The sequence below is a fragment of the Natrix helvetica genome, assembly GCF_964273705.1.
Source record: "Natrix helvetica genome assembly, chromosome: 1".
NCBI classification, from domain to species: Eukaryota; Metazoa; Chordata; class Lepidosauria; order Squamata; family Natricidae; genus Natrix; species Natrix helvetica.
This window is the reverse complement of record NC_138548.1, coordinates 255193416-255204771: the sequence shown is the minus strand read 5'-3', so window position 1 is coordinate 255204771 and position 11356 is coordinate 255193416. Positions and strand designations below refer to the sequence as shown.

Sequence of the window (11356 nt, the reverse complement as noted above, 5' to 3'; positions counted from 1 at the left end):
TGTCAGGGTATTGGGAGTGAAATTTTCTCAATAGGGCAGGGGCCCTAACGTGGTGTTTCTCTACCCATTCATTTTGGGCTGAAAGTAAATGCTTCCAGGCGACTAAGTATTGGGTTTTCCCCCTGTGGGTCCTAGAGTCCAGGATTTCCTTAATTTCAAAATGTTGTTCACCTTCTATCATGATAGGAACAGGAGGTGTAGGTGCATGTGGTCTGAGTTGTGAGATTACTTCTCATTTGAGTAAACTAATGTGAAACACTGGATGGACTTTTCTGAGTGTCTTTGGCAGGAGTAATTCTACTGTTAGTGGGCTGATAATTTTTGTGATCGGGAAAGGTCCGATGAAATGTGGTCCTAATTTCTTTGATGGTTGCAATGACTTCAGGAATTTTGTCGATAGGTGTACTCTATCTCCAACATGGAAGGGTTTGGGATCTACTCTTTTTTTGTCAGCTTGAGTTTTGAAAGCCTCTCTAGCTTCCTGTAACGCTAATCTAACCACTGGCCATGTGTTTCGTAGGTTGTCTATCCATTCTTTTAGTGAGGGAATGGTGGGTCCCTCTGTGGGTAGTTCGGGCATGGGATTGAAATCCTGGCCTGTTGCTACTCTAAATGGGGTGAACCCAGTGCTTGAGTGCACAGCGTTACTGAAAGCCAGTTCTGCAAAAGGTAAAAGATCAATCCAGTTGTCTGTTGAAAATTAATGAAACATTTTAGGTATTGTTCTAGAACTGTTGCAGCAGGTTGAGGCTTGCGCCACAATGCTCAATAAAAACGGGACGTGAGACCACGAAGGTGCAAGGGAAACAGGTTTATTGATGCATCGAGTTCAGCGTGTTCACACACCAAAGTCTGAACTGCCTTGTTTCTGCCCAGGACGCTACTTTTATGTTGTGTTCCACACTGAGCATTCTCAAGGCGTTTCCATACACAAGACAAACATGACATTTTGAAAAGGAGACGTTCATTTTGGAATGTTACAAACAGAGAAGTACATAGGAAAAATACAAAAAGAGAAGTTCCTATCATGTCTTAAGCTATCGGCAATTTCACCTCTGTTCTATCTTACACTCACACTTGGCTTCCTGTGCCCCTCCTTTACAGCGTCTTACCACACTGTTCCAGTAAAATTTGTAACAATTTTGAGGAAGAAAGAGATCAGAGTTTAATCAAAGTGCTTATTAAGGACATATTACTGATTTAAAGTATAGAGTCTGGGGGATCCTATACCCAGGTGATATCATGAGATTTTGGCCATTCTCTTCCGGCTGCCTCATTCCCCCCTTTTGAAGCTTCACCCTAATCAAATAATTAATGTGTAGTTTCATAAGTGTTAGGGTTTTGTTCATACCCACTCCCTTTCAACCAATATTTCCTTTTTTGGACCTCATAAAGAGTTAATTAAGTAGGGGTATTATGCAAAGGAAAAAGGCTTATCTTGCGATCCCACATACCAAAAGAAACAGCCTTTGTTTAATCCAACCTGTTCCCGGTAGCCAAGAGAACCATTCATCTGTCCCTTGCATTCTTTGATCACCTGAGGAAGCTCAGTCTCATAGTTCTTTAACCACCACCCCTGGTTTATTCATATAGAAACAGCAATTTTCTCCCAGGAATACACATAGCCCACCCTCAATGGCCATTTTTTAGGATAAGATGTACCAAAGTGCATGTCCCCGTCCAGTTACTTGGTAGGCATAAATATGCATCTTTCCCACATAAGAAGAAGACTCCATTCTCCCCTACACACACTCCTATGTTCATAGAAAAGGCAAGGGCTTGAAGGTTCCTTTCACTAGTCCAGACCTGTAAGGTTCCTGCCAAGTACATACCAGTCAGTGGTTGTAATGGAACTTCTTGGTTAGGGTCCATTTGCCTATCCCTGAAAACTGGTCCTTCAAAGAGATAGTGGGAACTGGTGTTTCCCGGGGGAAACTGAACACAAAATGCCATGGTGGATTGTATTGAAAGCCATACGGGAAGGCAGGTTGGCTGGAATGGCCTTGGGCACCTTCCAATAGTCAGATTCCCCTCCCAACGGTTAAAAATGAGTGGGGGGCAGGAGCGAGAAAGTGACCTCCTGTTGGAAGAGCTTGTGAGCAGAGGAAGACATGCTGAGAGTTAATTTCATATCCATGAGGGTTTTCCTAGAGGCAAGGTACATTTCAGATGGGCATTGTTCTCTGACAGTGACCCCACAGGAATGCCAGGTCCTGATAGCGTTTGATACAAAAGGAGGGTGACCCTATGATTTCTACACCAACGGCTATGGGCCAACGATGGGGAGAGGACTCATCCCCAGTCTTTTGAGTGCCTCATACAGATCACCATGCAGCTGGGCTTCTGCCATTTTGGTTCTCCATCTACCTCCCTTGTCAAAGATTATCGCAGCTTTGGTCTTTTCCCAAAAATCTAGCTCATCTTAAACAGCATTGTAAGATGAAGGGGTTGCAGACAAGCACAACCAGCATTTTTGACCTAGGTCAGGATCAGTCTGATTAATTAGGCTTTGACCTAACTCCAGCATTCTTAACATATAGTTCCCTTTTCTCAATTGTTGCAGGGGCCCGTTTTCCCTTTGCTCTGCCCTGTTTCTTACAGGGTTTGTCAGATAATTTACTTTAGGTGGTGGGATTGGCTTACGGTTCCGTCCCCAAGCATAAATGATGCGCTATTGATGGGAGCAGACCTGTTCCACATCCTGTAACTTGATTCCACCCTGTTCTCTGGGATTTTTAGCATCCTCGGATCTTTCTTCAGGAGCAAGGGGGGTTGCTCGGGTATTTTCACAACATTGGGAACTACTATTCAGGACGTTATCACTTAGCAAGTCCTTTGCCAATAACAGCCAGAGCCACAAAAAGCTCATAATCATCCCTCACGCAAAACTTCTCCTAACACAATTCTTTTAGTCTACTGAATCACCATGTCAAGGAAAAGGCAGGGGTTATATATAGTTTGAGGAACGGCAATATCAGCTTTGCACAATCCACAAAACCAAATCTTTTTTTTATTGAAAAAGTTTTACACAAACAAATTTTCCCCCTTTTTGCCCCCCCATCATATAATGTAAATCACATACAAATAATGTACCCCTCCCCTCCCCCATCTTAAAAAAATTTCTCATTCAAATATTGTACCAAATACTGTACCCCCTCCCCCATCTTAAAATAGATTTCTCATTCAAATATTGTACCAAATACTGTACCCCCTCCCCATCTTAAAATAGATTTCTCATTCAAATATTGTACCTAAACATATATAAATCCTAATATAGGTTTCTCTTAAAGTAGCAATATTTCATTAATCCCATCTTCTAGATTAGTTATGCATATATATTTCCCCACCCTCCACCCTAACCCTCCCCCACCTCCCAATCAAACCCACCGCCCTGACTTCCGCTATACACCACTCTAACAATTCCAGGCATCCCATGTATTATTTACTCTGATCATCTATCAGTCTAAACATTCTTAACTAAAGGCTACATAGTACTTCCTAGTCTGATATTTATTCTGTATGTAATCAATCCATTTTACCCATTCCTGTGTGTAATTCTCCTGCTTCTGATCTTTTAAGAAGGCTGAAATTTTTGCCATTTCGGCGAACCCCGCCACTTTCTGAATCCATTGATCAATTGTCGGTAAAAAATCTTTTTTCCAATGTTGCGCAATCAACAACCTAGCTGCTGTAACCATATACAAAACCAATTTTGTTTCCCCTTTAGTAAAGTCCTTAGTTATACCTAGTAAGAACGTTTGCGGAATAAATTGTATTCTTTTCTTAAATACATTTTGCATAACCCACCATATTTTTATCCAAAAAGCTTTAACCTTATTGCAAATCCACCATACATGAAAAAAGGTAGCATCTAGGCACCCGCATCTCCAACATTTTGGTTGAACATTTGGGTACATGCATGATAATTTTTTAGGATCTAAGTACAATCTGTAAAACATTTTATAAAAGTTCTCCCTTAAATTCTGTGACTGTGTAAATTTAACATTCTGAACCCATATTTTTTCCCACGTGTCCAACATAACGACCACAAAACCAAATTTTATTTGCTAAACATATCACCCACAATCCAGAAACTCCTATTATACTGCAAAGAACCCATTCTCACGGTTTCTCAAACATAAGTGTCATCAGAGGATTCGAACTCCTCTGAGGTTTCTCACTCCTCTTTGTCACAGTCAATGATTTTAGCCTCAGCACCTGTCTTTTTCTGGAGGGGGATGAATATGCAATACAACAAATAAGTACATTCACTAAAGTGAGAGATAGTGCAGTTATGACTATGAATACTTGGCTTGCCATTTCCTGACAGGTGCTCACTCAAACTTTCTAATACATTTTATATCTAATAAATAGAACGTTGTCTTCCTCCTCCAAATCTTCAGCCATACGTCAAGAAGTCAGCTTCCAGGGGTGACTTCAGTAGGGCCTCTTCTGCCCCGTATCTCCTGCCCGTTGCTGGTAGGGCAGTTTTTAGGGGGCATTCCTTTAAGCATATCACTAGAGGATGGGCTTCATCCTGGTCTACCTCCCAATACTCATCAGCAGTTGGGTTAACTCGAGTCCAGTGAATCAAAAAGTAGGATTCCAACACTTTTACTGCAAGTGGAGAACACATGACCACAGTATAAGGGCCCTTCCATCTAGGTTTCAAGTTCTTCTCCTTTCCAGTGTTTTACCTATACTTTTCTCCCACTTGAATATTATGACTAGGGGTGGTCAGAAATGGTGGACTGAGGGACACACAGTATTGCTGGATTTCTTGTATTTGCTTGTTTAATTCTCTCACCATCTGACTCACCCAAGAGGCCCCTATTTGTGTAGTGGATCACGCAGACCAAAGTGCCAGTGGCAATGCATTCACCCATTTATGATTTATTTATAGAGTAATTGGCTGCCTAAAAATCAATTTGCTAAGCTGTGGGGTGTTGCCACTTCCCTTTTCTGGAGTCAGGATTCCAAGTGCTATTTTACTCCACATACAAATTGAAAGATTTCTCAAGGTTGGCAAGTTAAGACAATGATTACTTTAAAATTTCAAATGCCTGTTTTTGTTAATGCTTGTAGTAGAAAATAGGACTGCTTGTTCTCTTCTCTTATCTATGTCTCTTTTGTGGATTCATACAGTGGTTTAGCTAGAAGGGCAAAATTCGATATCCATATTCTACAATACCCTGCTACAACCAAAAACCCTCATAATTTTCTCCTATGAGTTGGTTTTGTCATTAAATCAAATCATTAAAGTTTTCAACACCACTACTCTGTGTGGAATAGACAGCATGAAGTTTCCACTTAATCCCAAAAGTCTAGGAAACAGTTTGTGTCACCTGAGCTGTGAAGTATGGGTTCACATGCTTCAGGAGCGAAATCAACAGGTAAAATCATTTAAACACACAATAACTGCAAGGATGAAACTTTTCTTGTAAATGAACTTAAAACATTTCCTGAGTTGTTACTTTAAGGCAGTGCTTCTCAATTATTTTCTGTCATGCCCCCCCTAGGAAGAAGAAAACATTTCGCGCCCCCCCCCGCGCGACTGTAAATAGTATAATTTGTCTATAAAATTGTTATAAGTAGACCTCTGCATAACATAGCACACCGGTCTTTCCTCGTCTCCCACCGTAGTCACATGCTTTCTTTCCTCTTTCCCTCTTACTTGTCTATCCTTCCTTCCACCCTCCCTTCCTCCTTCCCTTCCTTCCTGCCTCCCTTCCAGTTCCCTCCTTCCTCTTTCCCCCTGCCTGCCTGCCTTCTTTCCCTCCTGCTTATCTATGCTTCCTTCCTTCCTTGCACCTCCCTCCCTTCTGCCTGCCTGCCTTCTTTCCTCTTTCCCTATCCTCCTATCCTTCCTTTCTCCCTCCCTCCTTCCCTGCCTCCCTTCCAGTTCCATTCTTCCCTCCTTCCTTCTGCCTCCTTCCTGCCTGCTTGCCTTCTTTCCTCTTTCCCTCTTACTTGTCTATCCTTCCTTCCACCCTCCCTTCCTCCTTCCCTTCCTTCCTGCCTCCCTTCCAGTTCCCTCCTTCCTCTTTCCCCCTGCCTGCCTGCCTTCTTTCCTCTTTCCCTATCCTCCTATCCTTCCTTTCTCCCTCCCTCCTTCCCTGCCTCCCTTCCAGTTCCATTCTTCCCTCCTTCCTTCTGCCTCCTTCCTGCCTGCTTGCCTTCTTTCCTCTTTCCCTCTTGCTTGTCTATCCTTACTCCCTCCTCCCCTCCCTCCCTGCCAGCAGCTCCTCCAGCATCCCAGCTGGAAGCAGCAGCACAACAATCGCCGTTACCAGTGGCGAAGGGGTGGTGGTGGCAAGATCGGGCGACCGCCGCCCCTTTGTCCCTTCCCCAACAGCGCTTTGTCCCTTCCCCCTTCCGCTTCCAGACGGGCTGGCGGGGAGGCGAGCTACCTGCATAAAGACGCCGCCGAGGGCATGGCAGAATATATCCCGGCTTGAAGTGGCAGCGCTGGGGACTGCTCAGAGACTCATCAGAGCCGCGGGCTGGAGCTGTGCAAAAAGTCTGCTTGGGCTCGGGGGGGGGAAGGGAGGGAAGCCTGGGACAGCCATGCTTCCCTCCCTCCCACCCCCGCCCGAGCAGGCTTCGTGCACAGCTCCAGCCCGCGGCGCCAATGAAAATCCACAGTCCGAAGTGCTGCCACTTCCAGGCGGGATATATTATGCCTCGCCCACGCCGCCCACGCCGTTGCACCCAGATGGAAAGGGAGCCTTCGCGCCCCCCTTTACGGAGCCTCGCGCCCCCCCAGGGGGGCGCGCCCCACTATTTGAGAACCGCTGCTTTAAGGTGTAGGGAAGGAAGGAAGGGAAAACAAAAACAAAGTAAACACTCCCCTCCCCCTACACTCAGTTTTCTGGGCCCGACAAACTGAGCGAAGGCAATTTCTGCCAGTTTAAAATTCTTGTCTTATTGGATTGGAGACATCTCAGTTACAATTAGCTTGAGGGTGCACCAAGACTTAGACACACATATACACAAGGACAAGGAGCAAGAAACTTTTTTTTCCCCACAAGCCATCAGGTTTGGAAATGATAACACATATGCATACACACACATACCATTAAACAACCTTGCAACTTACTGTTTCTTTATATGAAAGGGAATCAAAGTACATTCACATCAACTTTTACCATCAACATACTCACATTTGCACCACAATCAGAATGCTTGTGTAAATTAATTTCACATACAAAAATCCCATTTCATTCTTTCTTCATGTCAAGCAATTATTACAATTATTTCAGGGAGCTATACATTAAGCCAATGAGCTCCATTTTCTATTATTATAGGATCTCAACCTCACTCCAGGTCTGGAAATGATTACACTTTACTTTTACTTTTACTTTTATTTAATTTATAGACCGCGCCCTCTCCCAGAAGGACTCGGGGCGGTGTACAGTCATATTAAAACAACAATATAAATACATAAATATAGAAAAATATAGATGGAGGAGGTAACATATAAACTGTACAGTAATAATTAAAATTAGCATTAGAGAAGTAAAAACTACCCCTAAAAAACTACCCCTAAAAAACGACCCCAGCATAAGATGTTTGCCAGGAGGTTAAAAATGGCACTATAAATCGGCTAGGGCAGCTAATTGGAACAGGTGGGTCTTGAGTTTCTGTCGGAAGGAGCGGAGGTCGGTAGTGGTTCTGATATGGGGGGGGGGAGGTCATTCCAGAGGGTTGGGCCCATCACAGAGAAGGCTCTACTCCTGGGCGCCGCCCATTGACATTGCTTAGTGGACGGCATCTGGAGGAGTCCCTCCCTGTGGGAGCGAATTGGTCGCAGGGATGTATGAGGTGAGATGCGATCCTGCAGGTAACTAGGTCCTGTGCCATGGAGCGCTTTGAAGATAGTAATCAACACCTTGAAACGCACCCGAAAAACCACAGGTAGCCAGTGCAGCTCGCGCAGGAGAGGTGTTATGTGGGAGTACCTGGTACTCCCCATGATAGCCCGCGCGGCCACATTCTGAACTAGCTGTAGTCTTCGGGTGCATCTCAAGGGGAGCCCCATGTAGAGAGCGTTGCAGTAGTCCAGATGAGACGTCACCAGCGCATGAGTGACTGTGCGTAGGGCGTCCTGGTCCAATAGGGGGTGCAATTGGCGCACCAGGTGAACCTGGTGGAACGCCCCCCTCGCCACGGCTGCCACATGGTCATCCATCGACAGCCGGGCATCTAGGAGGACGCCCAAATTGCGCGCCCGTTCCACGGGGGACAGTTGCTCACCCCCTATGGCCAGCGATGGAGTCCACTGGTTGAACCGGGGCACCGGCAGCCACAGCCACTCCGTCTTGGAGGGGTTGAGCCTGAGTCTGTTGTCCCCCATCCAGACCCGAACGGCTTCCAAGCACCGGGACATCATTTTGATGGCCTCGTTGGGGTGGTTTGGGGTGGAAATGTACAGCTGCATATCGTCAGCGTACAGGTGGTATCCGACCCCAAAACCATGGATGATCTCACCTAGCGGCTTCACGTATGTGTTGAACAGGAGGGGCGAGAGGACCGACCCCTGCGGCACCCCACAAGTGAGCGGCCTCAGGGTCGACCTCTGCTCCCCTGCCAACACACATTGCATCCGGTCAGAGAGGTAGGAGCAGAACCACCACAAAACAGTGCCCCCTACTCCCACCCCCTCCAGCCGGCGCAATAGGATACCATGGTCGATGGTATCAAAAGCCGCTGATAGGTCTAATAGGACCAGGATAGAGGAACAACCCCTATCTCTGGCCCTCCAGAGATAATCCACCAACGCGACCAAGGCCGTCTCCGTGCTGTGACCAGGCCGGAAACCGGACTGGCGCGGGTCTAGTCGGTTTCCTCCAGGTGACGTGGGAACTGTTGTGCCACCACACTCTCTACAACCTTTGCTAAGAAGGGAAGGTTGGAGACGGGATGATAATTAGCTAGCTCCGCCGGGTCCAGGGAAGGCTTCTTGAGTAAGGACCTCACCACCGCCTCTTTCAAGGCGGCCGGTAAGAACCCCTCATCCAATGAAGCATTCACTAGACCCAGGAGCCAGCCTCGTGTAACCTCCCAGGATGCCAGTACAAGCCAGGAGGGACACGGGTCCAATAAACATGTAGTGGCTCGCAGTCGCCCACGTAACCCGTCTAAATCCTCGGGGGCAACAGAGTCAAACTCCTCCCAGCGTGGTCCCTCAAGATTTGCTTCTGACGTCTCCCCTGGTCAAGGGCCAAAGCTTGTTACTCGGTACTGTCGAAGTTAGCATAAATTAGCAAGCCAGGGTTCCATGCGAAAGGAGGTTAACAAGTGCTGATAGTCCACATCCTAGATGGGAGGGATGGTAAGTTGGTTAGATGGTCTATAGATGGGGATTGGAAGATAGTCAGTGGTGGGCGGTAAGGGGCAGATAGACCATAGTTGGTAGTTAGTAGTGAGTAGTGAGTAGTGAGCGGAGGAGGCAGATGGACAGTAAAACGGCAGGGGTAAAGATGGTAGGGGGGTGGTCCAACAGGTGCGTACAGACAGTCAGCGGGGAGCGGGTGGGCACAACCAGATAGTAAACGAGGGCAGATAGTTGGTAAATAGTCAGCGAGGAGCGGATGGACACAGCCAAGCAGTCAGCTGTCAGGAGGCCGATGAATCCTCTGCCAGACCTGGCGTTAAGCCTCCTGCCAGTCACCAGGGCAACCTCTTGTCCCTGCCCTGCCCCCAGTGACACAAACCTCCATCCTGCTGCCAAACCTCCAGCGCAGACCTTCAGTGTCTCATCCCCGTCATGGCCTGCCTCCACCACAAGTGGCCCTCCGCATGCTCGGCGACCCTCAGCCACCGCTCCAGGCCCGAGCGCCGTTCTGGCTGGCCTATGGTCCTCCCACTGGCCTTCCGTCGGCCTCCGGCACCTCGAGCCTCACTCAACCCTCACACGGCCCTCATACGGCTCTCACCAGGCTTCCCGCTGGTTCATAACTCACAGCAGCCGGATATTTGGCGTTTGCGTCTCCAGCTGCCATCGCCATCGCCGTCACCGCTCGGGTCGCTCGGGTCGCCGTCGCCGCTTCCCTTCGCCATTCCTCTGCCGCTCGGGCCGTCGCCGTCCCTCCGCCGCTCGGACCGTCGCCGCTTCCGGCTCCCGACCCATACCGCCAGCCTCCAACTCCAACTCCAGCCGGCATGTTGTCCTCCCTCCCCCTGGCTGTCCGACCACCCTGGAGGACCCTCTTGGGTCCTAGAAAAAGCCAGGGTGGTCGTTAACTGGATTCCCGGCCCTCAGGATGGAAAAGAGGGCTGGCAGCATCCCTGCCCCGTCAAGAGCCCCCGTAGACATACGGAGCTCAGAGGCAGACCGCCATTCCCCAGGAAGCTCCTCCTGTTATCTTCTGTTGGGAATCCTGAAGAATCATCATTCCAAAATGAAAAAGATATTGATTAAATAAACTTAATGAAAACTAGAAGGGAAAACAGAACTGCTAACCAAAATTATTGTAGAAAAAAAATGCAATGCAGAACTCTCATTCCATATCCTGAAAGAAAGCAATTCAAATGGGAAAATGGCACAACACTCCACAAGTGGGAATGAGAGAAAGGTAGAAAGAGATCAGATTGTGTGATGTCTCTTTATCCTGATTTCTACCTCTTTCTCTATGGAAACATTCAGATTACAGTGCAACAAATGAGAATAATTAAGCAAAAGAGCTTACTTCATTGATCCAGAGTGTCTTGTACTACTGAACAGCAAATTTTCTGCTGAGTTTCTCTGCTATCAAATTTCAATAAGTACCATAAATATCATCTAATTTGGTAGTCTTAGACCTTTCATAATATTCTTTCAATATTTTGGACTGACTGAAACTTCCAAGCACGATTACATTTGTTGTTCTGATCCTTCTGAAAGAAATTAGGGAATGTGCTGTTCTAGTAAGTGAGTTATTACATAAGCAAGTCTTTTTTGACCATCACTAAAGCTGGCCATATCCAAACAATGAATGTGACTATTGGAGATACAATTCCTCCTCCTAATACAATTAGGCCTCTTCCTAAGGGCCAAATACTTTTACTGACCTATCTATGTAACTTTTGGTATACGACTCAAAACATCCACGCGAGAAAATTATTCATAAAACAAGCAGAGGGATCATCTCTGATTTGTAAAAGAAGGCCAATTTCTTCCTCATAAGGGACCATGAAGGATAATTGGAGTATTTGAATTGTCTGGACCAAAGCAGGCACTAAATAGAGAGTCGCTTAACCATAAGCTACATAAAGCCAGGAAAATACAGTTTGTGAAATGGGTGTTAAACAAATATAAAAATAATGGAGACAGGACAGAATATGTTTCAAAGTAAAAGACTCAGTTCATGTTGGG

General features: G+C 46.5%; 1 long non-coding RNA gene across 1 annotated transcript in view; it reads right to left on the bottom strand.

The window, feature by feature from the left end:
* Positions 1 to 11356, bottom strand: part of LOC309398808 — a 62557-nt gene that overhangs the window by 51085 nt on the left and 116 nt on the right. The gene's annotated exons all lie outside the window — the stretch shown is intronic.